At 29.8% G+C, this 15,791-nt stretch overlaps 1 protein-coding gene across 3 annotated transcripts in view; it reads right to left on the reverse strand.

Moving 5' to 3' along the window:
• The window catches only part of tinc (transmembrane protein tincar), a 293,902-nt gene that overhangs the window by 99,730 nt on the left and 178,381 nt on the right, over window positions 1–15,791 (reverse strand). For all 3 annotated transcript variants that reach the window (XM_088269295.1, XM_088269293.1, XM_088269294.1), the window contains one exon: window positions 9,570–9,606. The gene's annotated coding sequence lies outside the window, so the exon portion shown is untranslated. The remainder of the gene's footprint in view (window positions 1–9,569; window positions 9,607–15,791) is intronic.

Genomic DNA, 15,791 nt, shown 5'->3' on the forward strand with positions numbered 1-15,791 from the left:
ATATTTTTAAAGCCGATTCTTATAAAATACTTGTATTAAATAGTGGTATTTACCAAGTAAAGATTTCACATTAAAATTGAAAGATATTACTACAAAGTAACTGTTAAATCAATTATATTATTTATTGATACGGCATTAACTTTGTAAAATATACAATATTTATGTACATTATTAAAGTAAATTATTAAAAAAATAAAACACTTGTATAATACCACTTATTGAGTTTTATTTCATTACACACGACTAATACAACAGTAGTTTTCATCGACAGGTACACAAACTTAGTTTTTGATATCACCTGTTGATGAAAACCACTATAGTTTTCGAAACCGGTCGTGTGTAATGAAATAAAAATGAATAAGTGTTATTATGCTTAATCGATTGATAAAATTTAAAAAAAAACTGTTTTACAGTTTTGCAAGTTCCGCTTGAAAAACATTTATATGTTTCAATAAAATAAGTGAAAATGTCTAAAATAGGCAAAAATATTTTCTGAACATGGTAAACTTTAGGAAAGGTTTCTCAGAATTTGAATACCGTGAACTAAGAACTTACATAATATAAACATACATGTTTACGTACATTATGTAGTCCAGTGTATATATGTTCTCCTCTGTCCAGCGCTGATACGGCGAGCCTGAGAAGCTTTAAGGCTCTAACGGTATTTACTCGTTTCATCGCTACTGAACTTTCTCAAAGATCTTTTTCCGGAAAAATATTTTGTTAGGAGTGTGAAAGAAACACTATTTATACACAAACAAACATCTTACGAGACTCCATACTATTTAAAAAGATTATTTTCTTGAATAATTATTAACTAATATATTTTTTAGTAGTTTTGGAATAATATACAGTATAGAAATGCTTAAATCTTCCTAGCCTAGGGACCCGCACGAAAACGTCATATTTGCCATTAAAGTAAATGTTACCTAATGGTGTATTGGATCGTTTTGACGCAGTGTTGTATTATTCGTTACTTGCATGAAATGATCACTCCTGCGCTTCAAGGACCAGTCCAGGGTTATTAACAATAATAATTATAATAATAATTTTGGATGATTGAAATAGCGCCTTTTTCGTAAAATACTACCCTCAAAGGCGGTTATACACATATGGATATTATGATAAGAAAATGATAATTATGTGATAAGGGCAATATTAAATAATAATTAGAATGTTAAAATCACTAATATTTATTATCACCCCTTTTTATTTTACTTGGTTTATTATTTCCTGAAATCTATTATGACAAGCGTTTCGATGTATTCCGCATCACATTCAAATACCGTACGGTGTTTAAAAATGATGCGGAATGCATAGAAACATGTATCACAAGATTTAAAAAAAAAATGGTGGTATAACATAGTAAAACCTAAAATAGAAATGGATAGAGTTGATAATTAATGAAATTATTATCACCCCTGAGAATCAAACCCGGGACTTCCAGCGCGGTAGCTAAATGCTAACCATTACACTACAGAGGCGGTCAAAATATATCAATAAATAGAGTGCGAAATCCTTTATTTATCATCCCTTTGACTAGTACAAAAAAAGAACCCGGCTGTTAGCATCGGGTGGAGAGTGCATCAGATAGTTCAAACGGGGCAACACACATGGGTCTAATGGCGTAGGAACGGAAAACGAATTTATGTTCCCTTTATGTTACACTGCGTAGAAAACTCTTAATGGCTGCAGTGAATAATTGGCTGTGGCTGAAAAAACGAGATTACCGAAACTAGGAAAAATACTACGTGCTACCGTTCTGCCAGAGTGAACTTTAATTAATCTGCAGGGAAAGGAGGTCCTTGGCCGACCGGGAATTATAAAAAGGACTTTGCTACGTAAGCGTTGAGTTATATTACGCTGAAAGAACTGGCTTGTTAATAATTCACTAAAAATGAACACGCTCGATTAATTTATGTATTAATTTTAAATCAAACACAGATTTTTTGAGTCTCTAAGTTGTAATTTATAAACAAAAACACATCATAATTAGTACTGTGACAATTGTTTCGCCTAGTTATGGCATTATATTGTCACAATATAAATTTCTTATGTGTTTTTGTTAGTAAAATACAACTTAGTAGACTAAAAAAATCTGTGTTTGATTTAAAATTAATGCACAAATTAAAATGGAGTTCTACAAATTAAACACATAATACGCTCGATTAATTTTCAAGTTGTATTTACATCTACTGAAAAATTTAAATCCTCTTAATAAATACATCGAAAAATTCCCCCAATAAAGAAATATTACACAACATTTTGAGTGTCTAAATACTTGTTCACAAATCTGGGTTTTCTCCACATACTAATTATTTTTACATTTTTTTAAATTTCAAAATAGATAAAAAAATTGCCCCAAAAAGAAATATCATACAACATTTTGTGTGTGTTTAAATACTTTTTAACGAATCTAGGTTTTCTCAACATGGGAGTATTTTTTTTTGACATTTATATAAATGAAGAAAAATATGGAAGTATTTACAGGGCTTCCGATCCATCATAGACTGGCTAAGTGATCACTTTACACAAGTTTTTTTTGTTATCTCAACATAATGAAGAAGAATATAGAAATCTAGTTATTTACAAGGCTTATGTCCTGTCATTGGCTGGTTAAGTGATCATTTTACAATCGTGAAACATTCACCATTTTTTCCATGATTGACAACCCCACTACTAATTTTTGGAACTTATGGATATATGATTAACCTCATGATATAGTTACATATGAGTTCACAACAGTCATGCTCTGCTAAATAAAAGCTTTCTCAATCCAACACAGATGGCTGTTGTGAACTCAAATGTTCTGTGTCATGAGATTGATCATCTATCTAGGAGTTCCAAAAATTTAAATAGTGTGGTTGTCAATCATGGGTTGAATGGTAAATGTTTCACGATTGTAAAGTGATCACTTAACCAGCCAATGACAGGTCATAAGCCTTGTAAATAACTTTGATTTCCATATTCTTCTTCATCTATGTTGAGATGTCAAAAAAGTAAAGAAATATTAAATAACCAAGTCATACACATACATTCACTTTCTATACACATTTGAAAAGAAACGAAAGGTACCTACTTAAATGTCATGTTGATAAAAAAATAACTACCGGAAATTTTATATTACAGAGAACACAGGACTTCCCCATACAAATGTGCAGTAAGAAGAGTCGTCAACCGACGGTTCCAGATTCATGCATATATTATTAAAATTTACATATCCATTTCTATAGTTAAATTATATAAAGTCATACTTTAAATCGTTACAAAAACTTTTATCTAATTATTATTATAATAAGTGTAGTAATTAGTAGTGACTAAAATTACATTCATTCAATATAAATTAGTTATTTCATAAAAATTATATAAAATCATGGTTACCCCTGTCTTAGAATTTTTCCTAACCTCCCACCAGTCTGTGATGTCTATAACGATGAAACCCGGTCTCTGGTCACATAAAATAAATGTAGAAAAATCTAAAAAGTTGTTATTTTATTTAATTTCTTAAATAAAATAACAACTTTTTAAAAAGTTGTTATTTTATTTAATCTCAGTAATTTATTTTTTGTAAACCGAATGACTGAAGAAAGAACAGTAAAACAAATTTGTGAAGCGAATCTGATTGGTAATAAAGGCAGAGAAAGCTGCCAGTCTTACGCTTCACGTACCAATCAAGGGTAATATCGTAGGTAAATATTGAGTGAAAAAAAACTTTAATTTTAACATCCCTAATCGAACCCGGATCTCCAGAAAGGTAGCAAAACGCAGTAACCACAACACTATGAAGGAGGATAACGATTTCAAAAAATATTTACTTGATACGGTTAAAAACACAAATATATGTTACAATACACCATTTTTAGAAAAAAAATCAGATTTGATATTCTTTTAAGTCGGCGTTTGAAAATTGAGGAAATAGAAATTGCTACCTGAGACTTCTAGTATGGTGTAGTCAAACGAAGTAATCACTACAATATGGAAGTGAACATTGATAAATAATTACAAATACATGTTACAATACAGCATTTTTAGAAAAAAATCGGATTTGAAAAAAATCGGATTTGATATTCGATTAAGTCGCGGCTTTTGAAAATGGAAATTTCTACCTGAGACTTTTAGCATGGTAGTCAAACGAAGTAACCACTACACTATGAAGGTGAGCAATGATTTCAATAAATAATTATAAATACATGTTACAAACACAGCATTTTTGGAAAAATTCTCAGATTAGATATTCGTTTAAGACAGCGATGGAAAATCAAGAAAATATAAATTGCAATTTGGGAATACTAGCATAGTTGCCACTACACTTCTACCAGGTGAAAAAATGATTTAAAAAAAAATAATTACAAATACATGTTACAGTACAGCATTTAAAAAAAATACATTTGATATTCGTTCTAGTAAGAAATGGGAATTGAGTGGGGAATAAAAGAATATTTCCCACATGTGCGTCGTGTGCATTAGGGTCTGCCGCTGTAGCTAGTATCTAGTAGCTAGTTAGTGAATGGTCGATAGAACCGCAAACGCCTGCGCTAGAACTGATAACCAATTACGTCTGCTCGGGCGGGCAGCGCTGCCTACGATGCTTTGCTCAGTAACACGTGAAAAGTTCATTAAAAGGAAATTAACACACGTGCCCAAAAAGTCGTATCTTTAATTTTCTTTAATTATATTTAATTGTGGGGATGTTTTCCAAAACTGACTATATCTGCGATATAATTTTACTAGCAGCGAATAGTTTTAATGCTTTTCAAAGTTAAATAATCATGGGTAGATTAGTGAATGTTGGACGTGTGTAAAGTTATTACTTAATCAGCCTACGATAATGCCCTGTAAAATACCCAGACTTCCATATTCTTCTTCCCCTATGGTAAGATTTCAAAATAAACAAAACAGAATTTTATTCATAGATTCGGCTACTTTTTGATGATTCTTGTTTATTTTTAATTTAAATTTTATTTGGTAAATACCATTGTTTTATTTATTTATCGTGATACGTGTCTCGATGCATTCAGCATGCCCAATATTAAGAAATAAAATAATTGATAAAATATGCATACTTGCGGATTCTATAGGCACATAGAATAAATAATTATTTACAGCTAATTGTATATTTATAATTTATCTAAGCTGCTTTCAAAGGGATATTATTTAAATTAAAACGAAATGGAAAACAAAATAATAAACAAAATTGACAAAATGTTTTGAAAAACGACCGCAGAACAACATTTTGAGATCCTACGATTTTCAAAAACCTAATATACATAACGTTAAGATGAGACTGTTATTAATTCAGGTTTTGAGTTGTTCAACCCACAAGGAAATAGTAAATAAATCAAATGAAAGCAGTTAATCATTTTTAATTTTCTTTTCCCATTTTTGGTTTATTGTAAGGTTTGAAGATTGAATATGAAAGTTACATTCAATGCAAATGAATATGTAAGTAATAAAAATGCGTAATGAAAATGGAATCGGATTTAAACTGAACTGTACAAAACTATGCGAGTAGACTGGAATAGAACGCCGGTGAACCAAGGTAGAAGAGGTAATATAAATTTGTATGTGGGTGGTTAGTACAAAAGGAGTAGTTCGATAGAAACTAGGCGTAGAAGGATCGATGCTTTCATCGAAGGCAAACGATTGAACCTCATTTCAACATGTACAAAATGAAAAATAATTTTATGAAAATAAAGAAACTATTTTAAATGCACTATTAATTAAGTTTTACTTGGTAAAAGCCATTTTTTATTAAAATCTAATGTGACACTGCGTGTAAATGCGGTATTTGAAAATAATGCAAAATGCATTAAAATACGCGTCACAATAGATTTTAGCAAATATTGATATTTACAAGTAAAATTCTTATTATTTTTTTTTTAACTCATCAAAGATGAAGAAGAATATGGAAATCTGGGCATTTACGGGGCTGACGACCGTCATAGGCTGGTTTAAGGATCACTTTACACACGCTACACGTGTTCACTAATTCTACCCATTATTGACAAATTATTGACATTTGATGAGATGTCAAAAAAATTAAATAACTCCTGTAATTGGAGAGAATCCAGATTTTGTGAACAAGTATTTGGACACACTCAAAATGTTGTAAGTAAAATTCTTATTAAAAATATAAAGATATAACAATAAAGTGACTGCCAAATCAATAAATGAAATTATTTATAATATGCATTGTATTTATTTAATTTACAAATTATGTTTTAATAATGAAAATGTAAGGTAAAAAAATAATTTGAATACATAAATCTGAAATTAATTGTATGCTGTAAATTTCACGGAATTTTACATAACAGTCTTTTTAGTATTAAGATAATTTATGTTATACGTTTTCTCGTCTGTATTACAAAAGTAATAATTCATTGTAATTTTATCACAAACTTACTTTGCAGTTTAATCGAAGCGTTCTTGGGGTAGTATTTTACGAAAATGGGGCCGACTAAATAATGGTTTGTATTATGATTTCTTTGGTTTATAATTTATAGTTCATAAATTAAAGATAGAAGAAAAGATATGATCAGTTTTTCATATAAAATTGAAATAAGCAAATATTACAAAATTACTTTATTGTACCATATACTACGACATCAGGATACTACTATCATTAATTATGTTTTGTTTTTTTTTTTAAATACTAAATGTTATGACGTGACCTTGTAAATATAGACGAAAGAGCTATTTTATTTAACATAAAGTAGATATTTAGAATTTCTATATACATTTATATTTAAGTTTTACTTGGTGAATACTACTGTTTTTTTTTAAATATATTGTTACACGTGTTTCGATGCATTCCGGATCATTTTCAAATACCGTATGTGAAGTTAAGTCTAAATTTTTGAGTTTTGAGACATTGAAGGATGAATAGGGGGTGTCATAATAGATTTTATTAAATAATGGTGTTAACAAAGTTAACGTTCAAATAAAAATAGGTAGATATTACCGCAAAGTGACTGCCGAAGCAATTTATGAAATTTCTAAATTCAATTCCATTACTCTACTACTTTACGAACTGCACTGGTTATGCTGAAGGGTTTTAAGCTTTAGAGCTTATTTGCAAATCGATGCATAATACGGCTTCAGAATATCTATAAAAGCTGTACATTCCTTACGAATTAGATGATAGACGTCCCAAGCTTGATCACTTACAACAACTTATATATGAAAGTGTGTAAAAAATAATAAATATATTTTGATATATGAAAGTGTGTAATTCTCATTTTTGTATTATTTTAATTTACTTTTATTATTTTGTCAATGTTTTTCTCAGATATTTTATGGCACATTTTATAAACTTTATAAAATAAAATAACCTTGTTTTAACCATTTTTTATTGGTACACTTTTTCCAACCGGTTTCGACAAGAACCTTGTCATCATCAGGGTTTATGTACTAATTATAAAATATTGAAATACTGAATTCCCCGAAGGATGCAGACCCCCAGGCAGACCTCCAAAAAGGTGGAAAGACAGCTGGAAGTCAACATCCTAAGAGTTAGAAGCGGAGGCACAAACAGATCCTGAGAATCTATAAGAAGAAGAAGAAGAAGAAGGTTTTAGTTAATTACCCTTCCCTTACGATGCCAAAAACTTCCAAACACTCCGTACACCATTTGAAAATGTGATTTTTAAAAAAAGATATATATTTTCAGTGATAAGTATTATTGACTACGCCACTGTGAAGTCTCATGTCAAATGTACACTGCAGTCATTAGCGGGCAAACATGAAAGCAATTTGCCTGCCACACCATTACAGGACACGGATTGTCTATTTCACCCCTGACTAGACAATGATAGGGTTTAGACAAGGACAGCGCAATATATTCGGAATAATTTCACGATAAAGACATTAAAATATTTCAGTCAATTACTTTATATTATATTAAATCCTGGTAACGAGGGAAATAACTCCCATCCATTATAAATATTTTAAAACAACAATATATATCTTCATGCATTCTAAACATTAACGTCAAATTTTAAATAGAGGCTTAAAACGTAATATCTGAATTATTTTATCAATTTTCGATATTTCATAAGTACGTTATGGTTTATTTATTGATTTTGCGTTTAATTTGTAGAAATCTGTTTTAATTTATGCATTAATTTTTAAATCAAACACAGATTTTTTGAGCCTACTAAGTTGTATTTTATTATAAAAAAACACATAAAAATTAATATTATGACAATTTTTTCGCCTAGTTATGGCATTTTCAAATGAATGTGAAGATTAAATGACTGACTTTTCTTATGTAGCTATACAATTCTAGGTACTTAAGCGATAGTTTTAACATGTGCAGTAATAATTTATGGGAGACAACAATAGTTAATGGGGGATCTCTATGTAAACGCTTGCATGATGCGTTATTGATGAACTAATAATTTTCAATACAATTAAATCTACAACATTTTGAGTGTGTCCAAATACTTGTTCACAAAATCTACATATTAAATCTACATTAATAAAAAACAATTAAATCTACATATATTAATTCTTAAAAATAATATTACCAACAATTGTGTTTAGTTCGAAACATTAATCTCTCACAAATTGCCATGTCGAATAGATTCTTCCTTTCCCAGAAAATAAATATAAGTGTACGTAGGTACCTACATCTATTTCCCAGAATTGTATAGTTTCAAAACTAGGCCAAACAATTGTCACAATATTAATTTATATGTTTTTTTAAAAATAAAATACAACTCAATAGACTCAAAAAATCTGTTTGATTTAAAAATTAATACATAAATACGTTATGATTGTTTACTTATGTAAGTAAAACGTGTTGTTGCAGCAGATAAAAATTTAAGGACAAGAAAAAAGGATATGCAATATTCCTTTTCAATTAAATAATATATTACAGTCAAAGCATTTAGCCTTATACGTTCTATCGCTTAAAAATTGACTTCTATTTCTTAAGTATCTGAATCAAAGCTTTTTTATACGAATGTTCAGGGTGTTTATGATTTCAAGGTAGTCTGCACAAAAATAATATAGAGAATGTATGAAATATTTAAGATATATGTATATTACAGTTTTCAAGATATTCATTTTAAACGATCAAATAAAAATGGGGTTAGTTTAAAGACATTTCAGTAATTTTTATGAAATAAAGACGCTGTTCTTTAAAACGGTTTTCGGATTTGATCACTTAAAGCAAATAAGTGCATTTTTTACGTTTTGCAAATTTCAAGCTCCTAATGTGTTAATTTTAATTGATTCAATAATTTTGTGGAGTATCTATTCATTTTTACCGAAATATTAACAGTTACCCATAATTCAAATTTCCGTAACACTGTTTTTATGTAAGTTCGTCATAATATCGTATTATGATCGGTTTTCTATAGAACAAGTTTGAAACTGGCATTGCATGAAATAATATCTGTCTAAATGTATATTATACCCCCTCCACAGAATTAAGACCAAAATTATATTATATGTACACTGTTTCAAAAGATATGAACGAATGACAATTTTTTCCTGTTAAACGTAATATTAAACAATGTTTACCGATGCTATTCCAAGAAATAAGATAAAAAAGATAAACTTACATGTAATATGTATTCACTCGGACTTGGTCGGAAAAATCTGAAAATAAATAAAAATACACTATTAGAAAAAACTTTTCATTGTGTGTGTGTTTGTGTGTGTGTGTGTATGTGTGGTAAAAATATGTTTTAATTTAGGTAGGTTATCTATGGGACGAGATATACATTGTAAAAGTTTGTGGGAAAGAAAACTTGTTGAATGAAATTTAAACAGCCTTTTAAAAAATATCGGGTGAAATTTTCTGCGGTGCGGAATTCACTTAGTTGCAGATTCAGACCAGTTAAAAAGTGGATTATTCTTGCTGCAAACATTGACAAAGAACTTTGTTCCTTAAGCTCTGTTGATCTTTCTCTTGTGTTCTATTGAGCATTTTTTTATTGTTAGAGGAAATAGTATCGAGGATTATACAGGAAAAAAATACGGATTAAATAAAATATATCACAAAAAATATAATCCATTTAAGTTGCGGAGACTTGTGGATGAAAAATTATATCTTAATAAATATTATATGCATGTATTTTTATGAATGTACATTCATTACTTACGAATTTTGTATTTTAAATATACGATCCGAATAAATTAATATTTTTTATTGAAAAACATTACCTCGTTTGATTTTAAAATCTATCAAACAGTTTTTTTGATTACATATAAGGAAATGAAAATGATAACGTTTTTTGGGACAAATTTTATTCGTAAGTAAAGTGGAATTTATGGTGAAAATAATATATGTTTAAAAAATAGAGTATTATATTTAAAATTCTGTAAAGATGAGGTGACAAGTGTAACTCATTGTGTTACAAAAATGACATTAGATTTTTTATATTGTTTTTTGAAATCTCATCAAAGATGAAGAAGAATATGAATGTCTGGGCATTTACGGAGCTTACGACCGTCATAGGCTGGTTCAAGTGATCTTTTTACACACGTGTTACATTCATTAATTCTCCCCATTATTGACAACCACACTACTTCCATATTCTTCTTCATCTTTGATGAGATGACAAAAATAACATGAAAAATAACTTCTATAATTGGAGATAATCCAGATTTGATAACAAAGGCAAAATAAAGGAATGGGTGAATGATCAATAATTAATTTTATGAAAATATTAAAATGTATATATACTAGGTTAAAATCTTTAAAATAATAAAAATGTACTCTAAAAGAACTTCACCGACAAGACACATAAGATGGCTTGGTGGGTTTCTGAAAAAAATGTTAATAACGTTTAAAATTAAGAAAAGAAAAAAAAAACAAGTCAATACTAATTTAATACTGATATTGATTGAACGTTCAATGCAAGTTATTACACTTGCCATTATGCATCTAATGAAAATCAGCCAAGCGAGATGGAATTTGAATTATATTACCCCTGAAAATCCCTTAAACGACGTCGTTTCTTAAATGAATGCCGTCATTTCCTAGCAATAAAGACGTCAGAAAACTAAATGCCTCCCTTCGGAGATTATTTAGCCAGTCTGTGAGATAAGTGGAGTGCACTATCCGAGACAAATTAGTGAGACAAGCTTTTCTTGGGGCAGAAAAATACCTGTTGCGAGATGCGACGCTCTGACAGACTGGGAGAGAGACTCGCTTTTACAATTTGTCTCTAAACATGACTTAATTAGATGTATAATAAGAGGGTATTCTAGTCTAGAAATTTGAAGCAAAAATATGAACTCTTTCACAATTTTTACCATTAAGAATAAGTCTGTGTGACGATTTTTGGAAATAAGATCAATTCTCGTAGTTATAGTTATGTTTATGAGGCGCCAACTGAATCATTAATAGAAAACGGTAATTTGTTCAAAAAGAACGTGAGTTAGTAAACTCATTATAAAATAATTTAATTAATATCGATAACCAAATCAAGTTTCAACTCGACGGCTTGCAGAAGAAGGTTATAGAGATTTGTCTGATGAGTAATCCAATGAAGTTCTGAATTTCCTATAGAAATTAAAATTACCATTAAATTACTCAAATTACTGAGGATAATTTTAATTGTGTTTTAACACTTCATCTTATTTTTCTACCTGTTACTGGTTTAGAGTTATAACTATCAGCTTCATACCATAACGTATGTATATTGTATGGTATACCCATGCACAAGCTATGCTTATGTCAGATTTATATATATATATATATATATATATATATATATATATATATATATATGTATATATATATATATATATATATATATATATATATATATATATATATATATATATATATAAATATATATATATATATATATATATATATATATAAATATATATATATATATATATATATATATATATATATATATATATATATATATATATATATATTATATATATATATATACATATATATATATATATATATATATATATATATATATATATATATATATATATATATATATATATATATATATATATATATATATATAATTTAAAGATGCAAATACTACGAAATGATGAGAGATGAAATATAAATACATATTTACAAAAAAAAAATTGAAGAAAGAATATTTAAACGAAAACGCTATCGCACAACAATTTAATATAATGCATTACTACACTCATAAAACGATTATTATTGATTATTATTTAAACAATATATTTTATACATTCCACATTCTATGAAACAATAAATTATCATGTCCCAACCTTGACACCCTACAACAAAGAGTATCCAACTTGGTTTACTAAAAAACTAATACAATTAATCAGTCGAAAGAAATTGCGATTGCAAAAAAACACTCAAAGAAAGCTAACAGCTACTGAAGTATATATCAATATTTTTGTGTATTACTTAATATAAACGCACTGTTTTTTATTGTTTTTATATTCAATTGTAAAAGGCCCTTGTGCCGTATAATAAATAAATAATAAAACCCTTATCCGCACCCCAATGGTGCATAGGGCACTGCTTCATATGAACACAGTGTTATCTTGATCGTTTACACACGAAGGAAAGGTGATCAGCCCTCCGCTTCAGGTACCAGTCCAGGGTTATATTGAATAAATATTACAGTGAAAAAATCACTTATATTTATTTGACCCCCCTGGGAATCGAACCCGGGACCTCCAGAACGGTTGCCGAGCGTGCTGACCATTACACTACAGAGGCGGACAATATAATTAAAAAAAATAATTATAATTAAAATAAATAAAATAAAAAATAAAATACATCGGCTAGGACTAAAATTGTATGTAATTTAATGTCTGACGTGTGGTTTGTTGGTTCGCAGGCAGCACGACCCGCCCCGACGCCTCGTGACGTCCCAACGTCAGCGCATACCTCCTGCAGCGTCCCTCTTGACATGAAATTCGTTTTAATTATTCCAGAGAGTCGTGCAATGACTTTGGAGGGTACTTCTGAAAATGCTCTAATTGTTAACGGAACGAAATGACATGCGGAATTTCGTTTGGCACGGGTTGCGACTATTGTCTAGATCGATACTCGGTATTCACGTCTCGACAAATATTTTACAAGTCTCTTGTTTATATTATTACTATATAAATTATTGCGCTTTATAATAAGAGCTAATGCTTGCGTGCGGTTAGCCCATTCTGCAACCATGAGTTCGATTCCCAAATTTTTCCACTATAACATTAATTTTATATTATAACAAGAAAAAAAAAAATAATGATTAAGAAAGGTGTGTTGAGATGATTTGGACATGTAGAACGAATGAGTGAGGAAAGAACGGTAAAACAAATTTATGAGGCGAATGTTATTGGATAAAGACCGAGAAAAACATAGCACGATCAGGTATGCCAAATACTTGAAAGTGGTCAGGTTAGGAGTCGTAACAATCGGCGGGTATGTATGAGGAGATGCATGAACGTGGAAGGGGCGAAGAATGTTTGCAAAGAGTGGTGTGGCGTTCTATTCTCTCTGCCTACCCCTGCGAGGAAGCGGCGTGATGGTTAGTTAGTTAGTTAGTTTAAATTATTATGGGTGTCTTAACCCGTGATGATCAAACTCGTAACACTCGAGTTTACAATAGCTATCTTCGATGGGATGAGGAAAGCTTTTATTAAGCAGACTCTTTTTATTTGTATGTGAGGTCCGAATATTGTAAAATTGTATTAAGTAATCATTTAACCAAGCCTATGATCGTCGTAGCTCTGTAAATGCCCAGACTTCCATATTTTTCTTAATCTATAAATGTTGTCAAAAAAAGAAGAAAAAAACCTTTATTAGAGATAATCCAGATTTGGACACATTCAAAATGTTGTAAATGTTATATATTGTTGGCATTTACATTACGGTTAGACAAACGCTTGTCTGTTACCACTTGGATTTTATATTGTTACGTCTAGTTTCGGAAGATTCAGATGCTTCCATCTACGGGTTATCATACATTTATTTAACTTCAAAACTATTCGTAACAATGTAATACTCAAATACTCAAACAGTAAAAAAAGTGTTTGTTTTATATTTTTTAGACGAATTAATTTTGTTTTTGATTTTCATGCATCATTTTCCGATCGGAAAACTTAACAGCTCAAAAAAAGGTAAAATGTTTTTCCACAGCGGTTTTTTTAGCGATTTTTCTCACGGTCGCTAAAGTGGCTACACGGTACGTAGAGCCAGCCCGGGGTGTGCTCTGGGGGAGGGTTGTATTTTTAAACTTAATTTTCTCACCCCGCCTGAAAATATTGAGCCCGTAGTGAGGTTATTTTAGGGTAGACGAAAAACAACTGTCGGATGTTGACATCGGGTCGAACGGAATATTTTACGGAAAAATACATGAAAAAACTTTACAGGGTGAAATTACTTTAAACTTATCCTCGTAAAACAAGTCATTTTATGTAACGGATAATTCAAAATGTTTACATATTTTTTTGGTGCCAAACTTTTCAGCCTTTTTTAATTTTTATTTAAGTTTTACTTGGTTAATACTACTATTCCCAAAAAGTGGTATTTACCAAGTAAAACATAAAAATAAAAATGTATTGATATTACCACAAATAGATTACCGAAACATGTTATGAAATTATTTATCTTTTATTGAAAATTGATTCGAAAATAAAGAAATTATAACGTTTGATTTGTTATTAGTAAATTAGCTGTACCCGGACACGTTTTACTGTGGCTCAGTTTGGATAAATATAAAATAAATAAAATAGATATCACACATTTCAAATATTTTTCGTTTCACAAAAGTAGTGAAGCAATGATGTAAAAATCTTTTAAACAACAATGCACTCGAAAACATTTAAAACGCTTAGTGACTCAGATTTTCATCTTCTTTCGTTAAACAAAAAAAAAACAAAAGATGCGTAAAAATAATTGAGTTTTTCCGAATTCCTTTTTAAAAATCTGGGATTCTCCACTTACTTTTATTTTTATTAGATTTTATTATTACTATTCCGAGTTATTTTTACGTTTTAACATCTCAACACAGATACAGGATTATATGGAGCTTTAGACTTAGATTACATACGGTGTTATTATTAAAAATTAGGCGGAATGCATCGAGATATATATTACAATAGATTTTAAGGAAGAGTGTTAATTGACAAGTAAACCGTAAATTAAAAATGGACATATATTACCACAAAGTGACTGCCGAATTAATTAATGAAAGAATATGGATGTTTGGTATTCACAGGGCTTACAACCCGACAGTGGCGAGCACAGATAATTAACAGGGTAGGCTGTAGAGGTAAGTAGTAAGTTAAACTAGGTACTACTTACTACGGTAGGTAGTAGATGTAGGTAGTAAGGTAAGCTGGTACTACTAGTATCAGCTTACCTTAGTGCTGGTAGGGTAGGTACTGGTTGCGTTTTTAATATGTCACGCGGGTAAGTAAATGGAAGGCACGCCCCTGGTCAGAGGTAAATAGGTAAAGTAGGTAAAAACCTGTAAATACCCAAATTTCCAAATTTTTCTTATCTGTATTTAGATGCCAAAATATAAAAGATGCTTTATCTTAGATAAGACACGTATAATATGTAACTTGAAATTAAAATTATTTAACCTTATTTTAAGTTAGAAATGAGTTATTCACAAATGCATAAATAATGACTTGATATTCAGCCCGTGTTGATACTCTCATAGAAATAAATTATTAACGGTTTGAAGCGGTTTCTCATCAAGTTTTATAAGCTCAAGTTTTCACACTCCTTCCAGACTCCAGGGGAAGCTTTGTACGATTTCATCCCCTAAGATTTTCACGCCTGAACAACTTCGAGCCCCTGTGTAAGCGTTACGTAG

This window comes from Brachycentrus maculatus, unplaced genomic scaffold (genome assembly GCF_059751285.1).
Source record: "Brachycentrus maculatus isolate JH-2025_06_01 unplaced genomic scaffold, ASM5975128v1 h1tg000344l, whole genome shotgun sequence".
NCBI classification, from domain to species: Eukaryota; Metazoa; Arthropoda; class Insecta; order Trichoptera; family Brachycentridae; genus Brachycentrus; species Brachycentrus maculatus.